This window comes from Lithobates pipiens, unplaced genomic scaffold (genome assembly GCF_037356315.1).
Source record: "Lithobates pipiens isolate NorthernLeopardFrog02 unplaced genomic scaffold, aLitPip1_a1.2 Scaffold_3, whole genome shotgun sequence".
Classification (NCBI taxonomy): Eukaryota; Metazoa; Chordata; class Amphibia; order Anura; family Ranidae; genus Lithobates; species Lithobates pipiens.
Window position 1 is genome coordinate 87361365 of NW_027507790.1, and position 19507 is coordinate 87380871.

The window sequence follows — 19507 nt, forward strand, 5'->3', positions numbered from 1 at the left end:
TGACGTGCCTCCCACAAATACTGTACTTTTTGAACCCTTCCCATCCCCATGGCCACATCTTCAGATTCCTCCAAACAATTCTTAACAAATTTCTCTGGAAAAGTAAAAGGCCCAGATGTGCAGACTCAAAACTTGTAAAACACAAATTAGCGGGTGGTACAGGATCCATAGACTTTGAGAACTATTATTTAGCAGCCATCTTTGCTCAACTACCTAAATGGTTCCAAACCCATCCAAACACCCCATGGGGCCAAATAGAAAATCTCTCTCTCATCCGTGCTAACCTAAAGAACTGGCTATTGAGTACTCCTCTAGGATCAATCATTCCGTCCACCATCTCTCCAACTGGTGAAGCAATGGCGCCCTCTGAGTCAGCATGGAGCATAGATCCCGGAAATGACATCAGCGGAAGGGGACGACAACCAGCGTGGATCGCAAACAGGAAGTATGTCATCAAAATGGGACGTATTAGTGTAGCCAGTCTCCAGACCTTACTCCCATAGAAAATATGTGGAGGGAGCTGAAGGTTTGAGTTACCAAACTTCAGCCTCGAAACCTTAATGACTTGGAGAGGATCTGTAAAGAGAAGTGGGACAAAATCCCTCTTAAGACGTGTGCAAACCTGGTGGTCAACTACAAGAAACGTCTGACCTCTGTGATTGCCAACAAGGGTTTTGCCACCAAGTATCAAGTCATGTTTTGTGAAGAGGTTAAATACTTATTTCACTTATTAAAATGCAAACCGATTTTTTTTTTTTTTTTTTATGCGTTTTTCTGGATTTTTTTTGTTATTCTGTCTCTCACTCTTAAAATAAACCTACCATTGAAATTATAGACTGATCATTTCCTTGTCAGTGGCCAAACTTACAAAATCAGCAAGGTATCAAATACTTTTTTCCCTTTATGTACACTTTCCTTTTATAACATCAGCATTTTCATAAACATAGTTATATTTAAGAATACAAGTTTACTAGAAATATCTACTTTCACATTGTGGGTTCTGTCTGTCTGCTGACCATCTCTTTCCACAGCTTACAGGATTCCCTGCATGCTTTGCAGCTGCTCCTCTGCAGTTTCCTTTCCATTTCTAAGGACTACATCCCATGGTACCTTGCTGCCTACAAGCAGTGATTCCTAAACTGACACCACCTCTTTAAACTCCTCCTCTCAGTACCTTGGTAGTTTAGAAGGCAGGCTTTGTGAAATGTGTGACATAATTCAAGGAAATTAAATGTTTGGGGATCTTAAAAATTAAGCTTGAATCCACCTTTCGCTATAGTCGGTCCTAGTATGGCTGTATACATGTGAAAGCTTCAGTCAACTCCTCTCCACGGCCCCGCTGACATATTTAACCCCACCCACCAGGGCTTAATCATAGGCAATCACTGAGGCTTTCACATGTATACATCCATACTAGGATCGGCTAGAGAGGGAGTAGTGGTTTTATGCTTAAATGTTCATTATTTACTGAATGAGTTTTTCTTATGCTTCCATCCCTACTATCCTGCGTGCCAATGGGGCTCTACACCTCAGCCTGGAGCGGCACCACCAAGACCTTATTGGGATCTTAACAAAGTATGTTCACAATCTTTAAGATCATTCAGATTAATAGAAGAAGGCTAAAAATGTAAACACAATGTGGAAAGGAGTATATAATTTTACATTTTGACCATAGATCCGATTTAATATTTGCAGATTTAGACTTAAAAGTATGGTGTCTGTAAAAAAAAACAAGCCTTTTACTCACCTAGGTGGATGCAGCATTGGTCTGATGCTGCATCTGTCCCCCGCCGGCTCTGCAGTGAGTACTGAGTGATCAAACACCGATGATCGCTCAGCGCTCCCCCTCCTCACTGAGCAGAGAACCATAACTATCAGTCAGTGACTCTGCTCTACCCTCCAGCACTCCCTGGCATGATGCTGAGAGGCTGAGACAGCTGCCGGTCCAAGGATCTGGGTGCATTTCGACTGAAAAGTTGGGATATTTCCCCAGCCTGAACTAGCTGAGTGACTTCAGCCAACAGCAGCTTTAGCCTGGGTCAGATGAGAGCAGAACACTTCTGTGATCCATAGAAGTATGGCCAAAAAAACGCTGGCCATACTTCTCCATTAAAGTGGTTGTAAACCACTGAAATTAAAAAAGAACAAAACATACTCCTCTATGTGGTTCCTTTCTGATCTCTCCTTTTATGCTATCTACATTGCTCACACTGAACAATGCTGGAAGACAGCCCCACCACCCTTGGAAACAGAAGGTAATTAACAGCCTGAACTGTGCATGTTTCCCCTATGAGACTGTTTAGAGGGGGGTGTGTCCATTCCCTCCATTTAGATCTCAGATTACACTCTGTACTCTGTGATGTGCAGTGTGTGATGTCATATCCCTGAATCCTACCTTCTGGAGCTGAGAAAAAACGTTTGATCTGTGTGTTTAAGAAGCCTGTGGAGGAGAGGGGGCTGCAGATAAACAAACAGGTACAACTTATGTAGGAGGATTTGTTTCATGTCTGTGTTTCACATGAGGCTAGTCACTTCACTAGGTATATGTAAGGGTTTACAACCACTTTAAAACTATCCCACTGGTTGTCCTACTTTGCCCATACAACCTTCACCTTCTTGAATATGATGAATGCATTAGCTCCAATATTAAGTATTCCACAGCCACCTACACACAGGCAAAGTAAGCAAAGAGTGTAGAATATCAGCAGGAACAATACAATTTCTAAGGTCAGCAATGCCAGGCTCCAAATTAAATCCTAATTTTGCCAGCCTGCGAACCTATATGCCGTCAGTGGTCATCAACCCCGTCCTCAGGGCCCACTAACAGACCAGGTTTGCAAGATAACTGAAATACATGACAGGTGATATCATTTTCTGCTCAGTGTTTGCAGTATTCTAGTCTGCATCTCCCCAAGGTAATATATAAAGCCTGGCCTGTTAGTGGGCCCTGAGGACAGGGTTGATTACCCCTGATATATGTGATTAATATTTGAAGGTGTTGTTTTTACTTGTTAAAAAAAAAAAATCCATTAAAGGTCTGTTTATATCTAGACTTGCAAAAAACATAACGCATTCACACTAATGAACGCTCACAAAATTGACACAGAGCAATCCCGGTATCCCCTATAGTCAGAAAGTGATTGGCAACCTGAGCTGTGCATGCTTCCCTATGAGACTCTTTAGAGGGGGTGCCCATTCCATCCATTCAGATCTCAGATTACACTCAGCTCTTTACCCTTATGATGTGCAGCGTTTTAGGTCAGATCCCCATCCCCTGCCTTCTGAAGCTGAGGAAAGGCCTTTGATCTGTGTGTTTTAGAAGACTGTAGAGGAGAGAAAGGGGGCTGCAAATAAACAGGTAAAACTTATGTAAGAGGATTTGTTTAATTTCTGTGTAGCACCGCATCAGGAATGTTCGATAAACATGTCACGCAAGAGGAGCCATTCATTGTTTTTGGCACCCCAAATGCACTAAGCAAGAGGCGTGTTTATGTGCATGCATGAACCTGCTGACAATCGTGCAAAAAGATCTGTTAACAATAGCTCAAAGCTCAAAAAGATGCATGAGCTTCTTTACTTAAGGCAGCCCATTAAAATATATGCATAAGCATGACACCAAATGTCAAACTACATTAGTGTGAATGAGTGCTTAGGGCATATGTATGAAGCAAACTTTCACTGCAGGACAATCTTCCTGGAGCATGTGTTTTAAATGACAGTAGATGATTCACCACCAGTGAATGTTTGACAAAAGGGATCCTTATGTTCCAGACAGTCATAGACAAGAGAACAAAGTAACAAATTTATGAACTTTGTGTAGGCACGACCCCTCCTCATATATCATAGCTCTATATCATAGGTGGTGAGGCTGGACACCAACCGAAGGTCAACAACGTAACGCAGGTCAAGCTCAGGCAACAAATTGTTCTGCGTGTCTGGTTGAGGAAACCAGTTAATTTGCATATAAGCAGTTCTCCCAACACCATAAAAAAGTTGTTAAAAATATATAGTCTTAGATATAAACAGATCTGTTAATTTACTTTAAATACACTAATAAAGTATGATGTACATACATGCTATCGCTCCACTGTGCAATGTTATCATAGTTTTCCAACCTGCAAAATACAATACAAAAAAAGAGCATCAATATGCAGTGTGGACAAACATACAGGTACAGAATAAACAAACCACAGACTAAAGAATATTGTATTTTCTAATAACGATTAGCATTACATAGGTGTTTGCGTCTATATTTTCCTGAGATGTCTGAAGCCTTGACTTTTTTTATACTGCTGTATACAAAGCATAGATTGATGTTTTAATGAACTATGTATGGTGTGGGTGGATACTTGGGCCTTATGCCAAACTGAAAAAATGGCCATGACCTTTCAAGTACTAATATTATGTAGTGTGTCCAAGTCAAGGATTCTGTGGGCTTGTTTTTATATTCAGTCCTAATCCGAGACTTCTCCTTTGGATCCCATCTAGTACTGCAAACAGAGAAAAAAAAAGTTTCTTCTGAAAAAACTCCTCCAGAACTGGTTTTGCTGCAATTGGATTTGACCTGTTCAGTGACAGCTAGTGTAAAGTCTCTGACCCACAGTAAGTAAAAGAACAAAATCCACAATTCATTTTTACCCCTTCACCTTAAAGCCCAAAGACACACATAAAAGAAAACTTGCAGTAGCCTCCCCAGGTGCAAGGGTTAAATGCTCACTAAGTCTAAGGGTTGCAGAAGAGGCTGTATTACTTACCTGACTCCAGCTGGCTCTGGTGCTCTCCCTCTGAAAAGCTCCAGTGTAGGCATAGCCTTGGTGCTATTATGTAAAATGCATGGCTTTTATACCTGTAGTGTACATGGAGGAAGTAGGAGTATAACCCCAGCCAGGAGAAGCTTAGACACTAAGCTGCAACAGACTGGTCAAATGGAGCCTGCTGGAGCAAGGAAAAGGTCATTAATATAACCTCTTCTGCCACCCTCAAGACCAAAGCTTGCCATACACGGTTCAGTTTTTTTTCAGCTCACTGGCTGAATGAAAAAAACTAAACAGATTTCTCCATCCAAACAGTGGGGAGACTTCCCTGTTGTCAGAATATACAGATCAGCGCTGCAGACATTGGCTGCAGCTGCTGATTGAGTGACTTTTATCTGAAAGGGCAGTTGAACAGAAGTCGATTGGTAGATTAACTTCTGATCAATGGTAGTAGGCACACATGAATCGAAATTCACCCAGCCGAACTTCGATCCATGTATGGCCAGCATTAACAAGTGTTTAACCCTTACAATTTACACCCCTAAAGGATTTGTTTTTTCAGAGTTGGACTTTAAAGTGTAGTAAAGTCAAGAATTATAAAAACCACTGACAGGCAGGGTTTTTATAACAGAAGAGACATAAATGTCCCCCCTGCCTGTCATCGATAATGTGATCCGAGCCAAACATGCACAGCTCAGACCACATTTTCTGCCCGCCCTATGTGGCGTGGCAATGTGACTCCAGTATGCATGCATGGCAATGAGATCGCAGTGGTCGAAGATATGAAACCTGGAACAAAGAGCGGGTGAAGATGGAAGCAACAGAGACCAGGGAGAGCCATGACAGCCCAGTGCAGGAGGGCTCCAGTTGTAGGTATGTCTGTCATAATGTGCTAGTATGCAGTGCATACTAGTACATCATAGCCTTAACTTGCAGAGGGGACCGTTTTATCCTTTTTCAACAAGACTTTACTACCACTTTAAAAAAAAAAGATTAGTACTGCACAGAAATGCTAACAAAAGTCAGTCTAATTTCACTGTTTCGCAACTATACCTTTCAGCTCATATAATCTACATAAGGTAAAAAGTAGGCCGAACTAGAAGGAAACATAAACACATAAAACTATAGAAAAGGGTATTTAAACAAATTGTACAATAACGTTGTGATTCTGCGACACATCTATGCACCATAGCAATCCCGTATCTATCTCTATACTTTTTTTAAAGGTATGCTCTCTCTGCCATGTAATTCCAAAAGCCAATCTTTCATATTTTTTTAACTTGTTCTTTTGGTTGTACACCACATGCACTCTGAAAGTCATCCTTCGCAGACACTATTATTACCACAACACATCATTTGTTGAAGTTTGAAAAGCCTATTAAGGCTATATCATTCAGATTCAAATGGCTATGGCTATCGGTAAGATTCAAATCTATGGTGGAAAAGACAGTTAAAGAAATGTGAAGAATGTGAATTTTTAAACAGATCCTCTGGGGCAGCGCAGATCAATTTTATTTCAGAAATACTGATCAATGAGGCTTGGCGGTCTCAATATATAAGAATGTATGAGTGCTATATTTTGCACAATTTAACATTTAAAGAAAACCTCTTATTATAGAACATGGATACTACCAACTCCTTTCCCTCTGAAAATTCCAGATAACTGACAGTCTCATTGGCCCTCTTCCTTTAATAGTTTGAATCAATGGTCTGACTTTCTTGATTTGCATACTTGTTCTTGGTTAGTGACTCACGGTACTGAAGAAAGACGGTAAGTCATGTAGGCAACCGTGTTACTTTTTACATACAAATTACAGATATCCACTTGAACTCTTGGCTACTGTAATGCTTGCTAGGAGTTCTAGGTATCAAACATAGGATTATATTTCAAAACAGATCACTCCATAATTTTTTGCCATCATTTTCATGTTCGCAAAACAAATTCACCATTCAGATTTAACCATGCATTTTTACAAACAATAAATCTTCGCAAATATTTATCAACTTATGGATTTTCCAAAGTTACTGCAATGTCCGCCATATTTATAGCATTTCTAACGACATGCCACTCCAGATCACTAGTCTATTTCAGGGAACCCTCCAGATTACTGGTCTGTTTCAGGGAACACTTCAGTTCACTGGTCTATTTCAAGGAACAATCCAGATCACTGGTCTATTTTCAGGGAACACTTCAGATCACTGGTCTACTTCAAGGAACACTCCAGATCACTGGTCTATTCCAGGGAACCCTCCAGATCACTGGTCAATTTCAGGGAACACTCCAGATCACTAGTCTATTCCAGGGAACACCCCAGATCACTGGTCAATTTCAGGGAACACTCCAGATCACTAGTCTATTCCAGGGAACACCCCAGATCACTGGTCAATTTCAGGGAACACTCCAGATCACTAGTCTATTCCAGGGAACCCTCCAGATCACTGGTCAATTTCAGGGAACACTCCAGATCACTAGTCTATTCCAGGGAACCCTCCAGATCACTGGTCTGTTTCAGGGAACACTTCAGATCACTGGTCTATTTCAGGGAACACTTCAGATCACTGATCTGTTTCAGGGAACACTCCAGATCACAGGTCTATTTCAGGGAACACCCTGGATCACTGGTCTATTTCAGGGAAAACCCTGGATCACTGGTCTATTTCAGGGAAAACCCTGGATCACTGGTCTATTTCAGGGAAAACCCTGGATCACTGGTCTATTTCAGGGAAAACCCTGGATCACTGGTCTATTTCAGGGCACACTCTAGATCACTGGTCTGATTCAGTGAAAACTCCAGATCACTGGTCTATTTTAGTGAACACTCCAGATCACTGATCTGTTTCAGGAAACACTCTAGATCACTTGTCTATTTCAGGGAACACTCCAGATCACTGATCTGTTTCAAGAAACACTCTAGATCACTAGTCTATTTCAGGGAACACTTCAGACCACTGGTCTATTTCAGGAAACACTCTAGATCACTAGTCTATTTCAGGGAACACTTCAGATCACTGGTCTATTTCAAGGAACACGCCAGCTCACTGGTTTATTTCAGGGAACACCCTGGATCACTTGTCTATTTCAGGGAACACTCCAGATCACTAGTCTGATTTAGTGAAAAATCCAGATCACTGGTCTATTTCAAGGAACACTCCAGATCACTGGTCTATTTCAGGGAACACTCCAGATCACTGGTGTATTTCAGGGAACACTCTAGATCACTGGTCTGATTCGGGGAACACTTCAGATCACTGGTTTATTTCAAGGAAAACTCCAGATCACTGGTCTATTTCAGGGAACACTCCAGATCACTGGTGTATTTCAGGGAACACTCTAGATCACTGGTCTGATTCGGGGAACACTCCAGATCACAGGTCTATTTCAGGGAACACTCCAGATCACTGGTCTATTTCAGGGGAACACTCCAGATCACTGGTCTGATTTAAGGAACACTCCAAATCACTGGTCTATTTCAGGAAACACTCCAGATCACTGGTCTATTTCAGGAAACACTCTAGATCACTAGTCTATTTCTGGGAATACTTCAGATCACTGGTCTGATTCAGGGAACACCCCAGATCACAGGTCTATTTCAGGGAACACTCCAGATCACTGGTCTATTTCAGGGAACACTCCAGATCACTGGTCTGATTTAGGGAGCACTCCAAATCACTGGTCTATTTCAGGAAACACTCCAGATCACTGGTCTCTTTCAAGGAACACATTTTTACTTTTATATAGTGACTGATGATGAGGACCAATCATGGTAATCATCCACATTAATCATCCACATTAGTGTTGATCCCACATTACATAAAATTAAGGCTAAAATATACATTTACAAACACCTGTATTTGCCCTCCTGTGGAGGTGCCACTGGAAAGCTACACTAACCCCAAGGAGGAAACTCTCTTGCAAAGTAATCAGTCTATTTACCTTTAGTAGATCAACCCCATTTAAAGAGGAACTTCAGTCTGTTTGAGAAAAATTAAAAGTATATTTTAATTGTAATATTGTATCTGCTGACATTTAAAAAAAGGATACCCACCTGTTCCAGGATCCAGCACCATCCTCACTCATGATGGTTCTTTGCTGGTCTTTGGGTCCCAGGCATTGGCATGGTTTCTGTGGGAAGCCAGCTGTGAATCCTTGTGGCTTCACACTGCCCATGCATAAGCTGAGCTGCGCTTTGTCCATGGTCCTGCACCCTTCTCGGGCCTATGACATGTTCCAAATAGTTGTGTAAGAAGGGCGGGGAACTTCCGGTGGAATCGCTGTGGCGATCTGACAGGAAGTGGGAGAAAATACCTGTCAAAACCAGGAACCAGCACCATTGCCAAAAGTAGAAGAGAAAGGCATAAAGCGGAACTTCCCTTTTAGGGTGACGTTCCCTTTTAAGTCTACTTTGTAAACGGGAAACCTTACAATTATGTATTCATACCACACTCTGAAATTTCATGTGGTAGTAGTAAGAAACCTAAGTAAATGTTTTTAAAATCAAGAATTATACCTAAAATCTAAAATCTTGATAACCCTAACTACCAAGACCTGAGGTGTGCCTTGGCCTAGCAGGTCAGTACACCTAAAAGAGGGCATACCCTGAATGTATGAATATAAAAAGTGTAATGAAGCGTATATGTAAAGATGAAGATTTAGGGGAAACGGGTACCGTATATACTCGAGTATAAGCCGAGATTTTCAGCCTCTTTTTTGAGGCTGAAAGTGCCCCCCTCGGCTTATACTCGAGTCATCGCTGTCTGCCCGCTCGATCAGCGTGTCGAGCAGACAGACAGCGGCCATTCTGATTCAAAAGCCGCGCCTCCGGCTCCCCCTTCGCCTGTGATAGGCGGAACACTGAATTTCCCAGCAGCCTGTGTTCCGCCTATCACGGACTTCGTATCATCCTCGTACTACGGACGAGGATGATACGACGTCTGTGATAGGCGGAACACAGGCTGCTGGGAAATTCAGTGTTCCGCCTATCACAGGCGAAGGCGGCGGCGCAGCTTTTGAATTTTACAATGGCCGCCGACGAACGAAGAGGGCACGGGACGGAGGCAAGGCACAGGACGGCACGGCACGGGACGGGACGGGACGGGACCGGAGGCAAGGCACGGCGGCGAGGCACGGCGGCGAGGCACGGAGGCAAGGAGGCTCGGCACGGGACGGAGGCTCGGGACAAAGGCTCAGGACACAGGTAGGCTGGACACACACACACACACACACACACACACACACACACACACACACACACACACACACACACACACACACACACACACACGGATACACACACACACAGGGATGGATGGATGGATGGAGACACACACACACAGGGATGGACGGACACACAGGGATGGACGGACACACAGGGATGGACGGACACACAGGGATGGACGGACACACACACAGGGATGGACAGGCATGTCTTACCCTCGGCTTATACACGAGTCAATAAGTTTGCCAGTTTTTTTGGGGGTAAATTGGGGGCCTCGGCTTATATTCGGGTCGGCCTATACTCGAGTATATACGGTAGGTCAGAACCATGAAGACGAGCCAACGGGGAATAGCCAGAGGAGGAGGGATATATACCCCCCAGACTCCTCCTAAAAATGCCTACGGCCAGCCTTCTAACTTATGTACAGATAATACATTTAATGCTTTTCTTATGTGTTACTAAATGCACCAATTTTATCAGAGCTGAAGCATAAAGTACGATAATTCATAAAATGTTTTCATTAAGGTTTATAAAAGACTTTGTCATGCAATATCTACCTTACAGATTGAGAATGCTGCTCTAGTGCGCATGTCAGCAATTTTCTTCTTTAAGACAGTATACTGAGATAAAAGTTTCATGTTAGTCTCCGGTAACAATATGCCCCATGATTCCCAACCTGCTATTATATTTATTAGCAACATCCGACGATGAAGCTTGGACTTGCAGCCTGACAGAGCACAAAGCAGACATGTTATACCTAGCTGGATGCTGGTGACAAGGTGCCAAGTACTTGAATAAAGTAATGGAGCATCCGGATTTATGTCAAACTTCTGGATCTTTTAATGGGCACAAACATTTGGCTAAATATTCACATCTAAAGATATAAGCACCCATCCTGGCTTTCAACCCAATTACATTTATATATATTCTCCAAAACTGCACTGCAGGCTGCACATTTAGGCAACATATTTGTTCTTGAAAACTGCATTGGTTTTGGATAGCTCTTGTGGTAGTATGAGTCGTCCTTAATAGCATGTTGACACTAGTGCAATGTGGGAACCAGCGCAATTCCAGTGCCGTTTCCCGCACCACATAGACTCGCCGGCAGTTCACACAGCCCTATGCGAACCACTGCGGGTGTCAACAGAAAGTTAAAGACAGCCCCAGTTGGTTTGCATATGGTAGTGCGAACTCTCAAAAGGTGCAGGAATCGGATTGCATGGGTGTGAACACCCATGTGATCTGATTCCAGTGCGGACCAAAAAAAGGGACCTGGACCATTTTGGTGTGAATGCGATGTGAATTCAGCCATACAATCTGTAAGCAGTGCGGTACCAATCACATGCAATGTATAACATCGCATCATTGTGAACCCAGCCTCAATGACTTGGTTTCACAAATAGACAAATTGCTACAAACGTTACATTTTTTCAATGTTAAATAATGTAATGGAACCATTTTAAATCTGTTCAGTTATATGCAAAAAATATTTAAAGTGGACCAGTTCATATCAAATCAACAAAGAACGTATCAACATTACCAAACTGCATTATTATTTTTAGTAAAAAAGTCTGTATTTTTTGCTAGGAAATTACTTATAACCCCCAAACATTATGTATATTTTTTTTAGCAGAGAATCTAGAGAATAAAATGGCGATTGTTGCAATATTTAATGTCACACAGTATTTGTGCAGCAATCTTTTAAACGCAACGTTTTGGGGAAAAAGACACTTTCTTTGAATTAAACATTTTTTTTGTATAATGTGAAAGATGATGTTACGGCAAGTAAATAGATAGCAAATATATCACGCTTTAAAATTGTGCACACTCATGGAATGGCAACAAACGACAGTACCTAAAAATCTCCATAGGCGACATTTTAAAAAAAAATAACGGTTACCATCTTTGAAACACAGAGGAGGTCTAGTGCTAGAATTATTGCTCTCGCTCAGACGATCACGGCAATGTGTGATTTGAACACCATTTACACGAGCTTGTGGGGACAGGGGCAATTTACTTTTTTTTATTATTATTTAATTTATTTAAAAAATTTTACATCGTGTTTTAAAAAAAAAATATCACTTTTATTGGTGTGACAAGGAATGTAAACATCCCTTGTGACAGTAATAGGATGTGACAGGTACTCTTTGTGGAGGGATCAGGGTCTAAAAGACCCCGAATCCCTCCTTTGCACTTCAAAGTATTCAGATCACTGAAAAAGACGATTCTGAATACTGTATATTTTTTTTCGTGGCAGTCTGTCTCTAGCCACCGGAAGTGGCAGATCGAGGATCGGGTCTCCCAGTGGGATGGGATTCCTGGTAAGAACGGCGTAAGGGGGCGGGAGGGGGAGATGTCCCCTCCCACTCCTTCGGCATAACAACCGAGCAGCTGTTATCCTGGTATAACCCCCTAAAGCCGAGACCACATATCTGCCTACGTTCGGTGGCAAGGGGTTAAACCATGAAATAAAAAATACTATTCCTTAGTTCCCTCATGTGACCTAAATCCTAAGCATCCTCTATGATACCAGGAGCACTGTGGAGACGTCATGTTATCAAAGACTGCAGAGTCTACTCTTTTCAATCAGAGATAACCAAAATCCTGTTTCTTGGACTTGTAGTGAAAAAAGGCTCAGTGAGGCAAATATTGTGCAACGGTAGTAAGCAGGAAGCAAAGCCTGCATATGTAATCAGGAAATAAGTATATTAAAATGTATGTATGTATATGTATGTATAGAATTACTATGTCTATAAAAACAAATACTAACTATATAAAATAACAATGGTTTTAAAGTAGTAAAAATGGATCTCGAGTATCATTTGGAGATCTTAAAAAAAGCTGCCCTTTAACACCGGAACCGTAACATAAATCTGTTAAGAAAGCAGAAGTATGGCTTTCTGCAGGGAATGGTTATGGGGTAATTTACAATTATTTATATTACAACTATTTATAACTATTTAAGTACCATTAAAGTCTCCATTAGAACAGTCAAAGTAAGCACCAGACACAAGCAAACATGAAGTGCTGGATACTGATTTTCAATGGGTCACTGAAATTATTACTGGCCACGTCGGCTCCAGCTCCACAGCACTCTCCAAAATAGGGACATCCCTTAGAACAGGGGGGGAAACCCAGAGTATATAAACATACAGTGCAATGATGGGATCTCCAAGCAAATGTCTAAGCCCCTGTACACACGGTCGGACATTCTGCCAACCAAATCCATTGGATTTTGTCCGACGGATTGTGTCCGAAACTGTTGCATACACGCGGTCGGACCAAGTTGTCGGAAAATCCGATCGTTCAGAACGTGATGACGTTATTTCGTTACGACGGGACTACGTTCACACTAGTAGCCAATAGCTTTGGTGTAGGAATTTGATCTGAGCATGCGTGGCACTTTGTCCGATCGGAATTCTCTACACATGATCGGAGTATGTCCTATCGGACCAGTTTGTCGGAAAATATTTCCAACAAGTTGGAAAATTGGATCCGACGGAAACAGTCCGATGCATACCACACACAGTCGGATTATCCGAAAAAACGGTCCGATAGGACACATTCCGTCGGAATCTCCGACCGTGTGTACAAAGGCTAAGAGTACAACATTTTTAATGATAAAATTAGTTCATAGAAGGAAAAAAGGAAATGCATTTTAGGAGCCAAAGGGCTTGGGAATTTTGTCTGTCCGTAAATGGACTCAGATAAGCAGATACCAATTAGATCTTTACTGTGATTTACTTCTTGTTTCAGTTTTAGAAACGGGGTTAGGCCAGTGTTGATGAGTACAGCCAAGGAGCTCCTTTGCTGTGCTCAATAGCACTGACACAACCTACCTAGCTTGAATTCTGCTCGTTTTGTGAGACAACACTCGCAAACAGAGTTAGAATTTTTTTTAAAAAGTTGCTCATCTTTCAAAACGCTCATTAACTGGGTTACTCATTAACCAAGGTTCCACTGTATAGGGAAATTCTGCTATATTAAAGGCAGTTGAATATACTGTACACAGCAACGCCTGCATGAGGTCCTATTTCATCAATATTGCATCAACCAGGCAGAATATGTTAGCGTGGGCGTTAGTTGCTTGATAACAGTCAATGTATCTTCCATACAAACATATCTTCCATGCAAACAGACTGAATTTGAAGGGTTTTGAAAACTGTTCTGCTTTGTGTCAAATGTGCCTCCCTAGGATAGATCAAACAAAAAGAATATGGCCAAAATGTAGACGTTTGAGTATGTACAGAAAGTAACAAGCCATATAAGTTCTAATTTATGAATTACATACAGTGGATTGTTTTGGTTCAAGGACTTCTAGGTAGTAAGCATTGTACATCAGTATATATTTAGCAACGTAACCTTTTATTTGTATAATTCTTAATTTAAAGAGGTTGTAAACTTCAGACATGAAATATGAACAAAGCATATCCCTCTATACTTTGTACTTGTCTCAATTAAGAGCACAAATGTAATTTCTGTCTGTTGCTTCGTTCTTCTGCTATTCATATGAGTCACTTCCGACAAGTTTTCCTGACACCAACAGCAAAAAGGTGACAGCTGATTGACAGCCTCAGCTCTTTTCCTGTTAGCAATCAGAGCTCTTCTCACTGAGCTCTGCACAGTGTAATTTCAGCTCTCTGCCCCCTGTTTTTTTTTCACAGCTCAGACATGCTTTATAAATTCTGGACTTTGAAAGGCTGTAGAAAGGAGACGACAGATAAACAGGTACAACTTATGTAGTGTCATTTGTTTCATCTCTGTGTATCACCTGAGTCCAGTCCAGTCACCTCACTGTGTATAGGTAAGGGTTTAGAACTACTTTCAGGAAAGTCAGAGACATACACTTATGTTTGCAGAGTATCTCAGGTACTGCTGAGAGTTCAAACCGAAATGTATATACTGTATACATACTACTGTACTCTGATCTATAATCAAAGAAAATCAATCTTATACACGTGGAGATGTGAAAAACAATAATTAACAGTGGAGAACGTATGGTTTCATAGCATAAGCTGTTTTTCTAGGCAGTGATGTTAAAAAATAAAACTGACCATGTTTTTAACATGAGTTTTTTATAATCAGCTCATTGATTGTATCATATACTCACAACCCACCTAGGCACACTCTTCTATCCTTCACCAGGAGGAGCATGCAGCTAAATAACAGCAACATCAAAACTGGATCATGACTACCCCAAGCTAACCATAATGCATCCACATCAAGTAAAGCAAATAGGTGCTGCACTCATTTGCTTTCCTGTGATACTTTGATATGGAAGCAGCAGGCAAAATCTAACCCATTCCGTAATAGGCCATACACACGGCCTGAATTTTGGGTGGCATTGGCCAGTTCAAAAGAAACCGGCCGACATTCAGCCTGTGTGTAAGGCAGCTGGTCTGACAGAAGCCCCTGTCAAAGGGGCATGACCGAAAAAAGTCTGCCAATGGCTGAGAGCGCTGATCGGTGTGCTATGCTGGGGGAGGGGATCTGACAGTTGCAATTGTCTATGTCACAGGATAATTGAGCTCCTGTAAAAAATACACTCAAGGTAATTTTAATGCACACAAACACAATATATTATCCAATTTTTTGCCAGACACATTTAAAGGTTGTCAATAAAAATTATGGCCAAGACCATCCAAGTGCTTGCTACAGTGTGTTTGGGCATCTGGCGGAGGCAGTGCCTGAGTGTGATGTGCAATGTTATGGTGCAAAGGAGTGGAGCAGAGCAGCCGGAGCCTCATGTGTGCAAGGCAAGCTGGGAGCGGGACTGTCAGTGCTGTTTGGACTGGAGTGGACTGAAGAGGCCATCTGATAAGGAGAGGGACTGTCAGGAGGGAATGTGACGTGTCATTGAGGTGTTATCATCATCTGTGCTGCTGTGCTGTGAGACTCAATTTCATGTATGTGTGCTGTCCATTCTAATTTCTTGCCCTCCTGATTCCTGTCCCTGAGCTACTTACTTAAAGAGGGATTCGGCAAAAAAAAAAATATTAAAAGCCAGCAGCTATAAATACTACAGCTGCTGACTTTTAATAAATGGACACTCACCTGTCCCGGGTTCCTGGGTCCCGGGGTACTTGTTTGTAGCCTAAATACTGAAATTTGCACTTAAAACTGTAATTTTGTAACTTTTGGAAATGCCAGTAAAAGCTTGGCTGTGCCAGTAAATGTTGGGTGTTGTGTCAGTAAATTTCAATCTGGTAGGTTGGCAAAACTGAGTCTATGTTAAAGCATACTGCAGGTGACAGGTTATATTTAAAGATACATCAAGAGTCTATTGGACCCCTAATATCACCTCTGCATTCTGTTGAAGCTGACTGAGCACAGACTGTTTTGTTTTTTTTCTTTACAACCACCTGAATCATTTTCTACAAAAAAACTGTCAGTCAGGAAAAGTAATGTAAACAAACTCCAGGCTGCTATAGCAGTTGGGAGTTTGTTTACATGCCGATGCCGCTGTCAACCTAATGCTCTATGAACACTGGACATTGAAATAACGTTCTAAATACGTCAGTAGCTTTGCAGTGAGTCTTTCACACGTTTTTTAACATTTCTGCAATAGCATTTTTCAGCGTGTTTCGACGTTAGCAGTTTTTAGAGGTTTTTTTTTCAATGAATCGAAAACGTAAAAAAATGCTGGTGAGCCAAGTTTTTGAGCGTTTATTGGCGTTTATCAGCGTTTGATCAGCATTTGGCTTTTTCTTTCGTCAGAAAAACGACTTCCGAACCCGATTTATGGCATTCAGAAAACAGCCCATAAACTCCACTGCTGATAAACATCCAAAAATGTCCATGTGTGCATAGACATATAGGATAACATAGGGGGGAGTTTATGGGCTGTTAAAAAAAAAATGCCCAAACTCCCAAAAACGGGCGTTTATGAGCTTCAGTGTGCATGGAGCCTAATAGCTGCATCAGCAGCAGTGAATATTGCTGATCCACCCCCCACCCCCAGATCACCTGGCTGGTAAATGCGTAGATCTGGAAGTGCCTACATACATAGCAATCTCTGAAGCATTTGTGAGATGTGCAGCCTATTATATAGCAATGAGTACGCTGAAACCATTTGGTCACGTATACTGCAGACACAATTACAACATTTTACTTATACCCACATCTCTAAATTCTAAACTTAACTCAAGGTCATAAAGTTTTTAACCTTTCAAAACCACCAGTCTCTGCAGCTATATAGTGTGAAACAAGAGTATCAACTGATGAAAATGGGCAAAACAATCTAAGCATTATGTGCAAGTGGCACTTGGGGTAACTGCGCACACTATGCTACATCTAGGGCAATGAAGCTGCACCTTATTCAGCTTCACTACTGTTGAAATCACTACATTGAGAGCATCAGCTTTCGGAGGCTTGTTTTTGTTTTGAACAACATTCCTTATAAAATAAAAATGTAGCATGACATAATGAAAACCTCTTTTTTTTTTTTTTTTTATTGCAAGGACATACTGTATGTTTGGAAGTAATGTCTGACAAATGCCTTTACATTCAAAGGACTATAAAATATTTCCATGTTGCATGAATAATAAAATGAGCAAAATGATAAATATAGTTTTCAGCCTGAGTGCAATGAAAAGAGAATAATAGTTAAATAGACATGTCTGTTTTATACAGGAAAAAAGTCCTCTATTATCATGTTCAAATACTTCTCATTCCATAGGTGACCCCACACTGACCTACTTTTACATTCCCCTTATCTGTACAGTAATATACGAGCAGCAAAGCAAAAACAGACACATGATGGTACAACACCGAATGGAATTCTTCTAATAAGAATGCTTTATGCAGCTTTTGAGCCTATACCAACCTCTACCACATCTCGTTATCATACTACTTTGTAAGTTATTAAAGTGGAACTAAAGTCTGAAAATAAAAATATTCAAGGAGGTCATTTTTTTTTTAGGTAGAAGAGATGAGTTTTTTTTCAGCCCAAAAAAAATCTTGTTTTACTCCTCTTAAGCCCCGGTTCAATACAAATCTGATCTGATATTTGATATTGATATAATCTGATATTTGGCCCGTGTGTATGGAGCTTAAGAGGAGTGAAGGAAGATATTTTTTGGCAGAAAAAAAAACTCATCTATTCTACCATTTGGCTGGCTTCTGTCAGACGAGCATGCTGGAGAACCAGCATCCGACCAGCTCCCGATCACTGCTCTCAGTCAATGGCATGTATAGCCCTATTGAGATCCTCAGGTCAATGTCACTTTACGCCAAAGATCTTTATGTTATTTATATGTTCGGTGCACTATGGTTCTGTTCAGTTTTTCTACCTGCATTGTTGAAAAAAAGAACAAAACCACTTCAATAAAAAATTATCTGGTTAAAAAAGATGGAATGACAACGTGAATCCTGTGCATGCACATTATTTGTAGCTGCCCAGTGGTAGAGATATGGTGGACCTGGAAGAAGACCAGTAGAAGATGTCAGCCATGACAATAGAACAGCATGGGGAAATGAGAATATTGCATTGCTGGGGGAGGGCACACTGGAGGAAAGGTATAAAGTGATGGCACTATATATACATGCAGCAACTTCCATGCCCTGGCTCTGTTTGACTGACAGTGCCAAAGCTTGTCAACCCCCATCCAAATTCCACTCATTCCTGTTGTTCAGGTACCTGTTATTCATACCCGTCACAGGCTTTTTTTGTTGAAAGTGAAAATAAGTTTAATGACAAACTGAAAAAATCATCCAAGGGATGGAGGGAACATAAAGGCAGCAAAAGCTCAACTTCCCTTTCTTCATAGATAAATGAAGTAATAGCTAATAGTTTCATCGAGATGTTCCAATGTGTTGTACTAAATGTTCCTGAATCAGAAATGCTGTTTACTCAACAAAAGGAAAAGAGAAAACATGCCCACACAAAGAGGTCGGTGAACATCTCAGATTTATCAAGTTTTTTTCCTCTTTTAAACTGATCCTAAAAAAGTTAAAATATGCTCCCTAAAGTGGACTTGAACACAAAAATAAAAATGAGTCATGTTATAGGGAGTCCAGAAACGCAGTACTTGGAAAAAAAACGTTTTGTTTGTAATTTCAGACATTTTTTAAGGCCTCTGACTTCTAGCTGTACAAGATTTGGAGTAAAATTTAAATACTGTATGTCACTGCCAATGATGATCACTGTTCTTCTAGCTGAAAAAAAAGTTGTACCCAAGCACCTGCATTGGTGGGATCTCCTTTCCTCTGCTCGATTCATTCTATGGATTAGTATTTTGTGACTCTTCTGCTGCTACTTGATCACCTCTATGGTATCTTGATTACCTCTATGAATCATTTGATCATCAGTCATCAGACGGGGCAGCCGCTCTTTATTACCTATATCTGCCTCGTATTTAGGTATAGATTGTTACCACGGTTGATCCCAGCACAAATACATTTCCCTTCATTCATTAGCTACTCCATTGCATATATTCATGTATAGTGCACAAAATATTATATACAATTTTTATAGATGGCTACGTTAATGTGGATCACATTCATTTCAAAAATCCATGGGGGTTCATCCCTGGTGAC

General features: G+C 41.1%; 1 protein-coding gene across 1 annotated transcript in view; it reads right to left on the minus strand.

Annotated features, from left to right (window-relative positions):
* SH2B3 (SH2B adaptor protein 3) overlaps nt 1-19507 on the minus strand; it is a 198726-nt gene that overhangs the window by 153064 nt on the left and 26155 nt on the right. The window contains exon 2 of the mRNA XM_077462019.1: nt 4074-4115. The gene's annotated coding sequence lies outside the window, so the exon portion shown is untranslated. The remainder of the gene's footprint in view (nt 1-4073; nt 4116-19507) is intronic.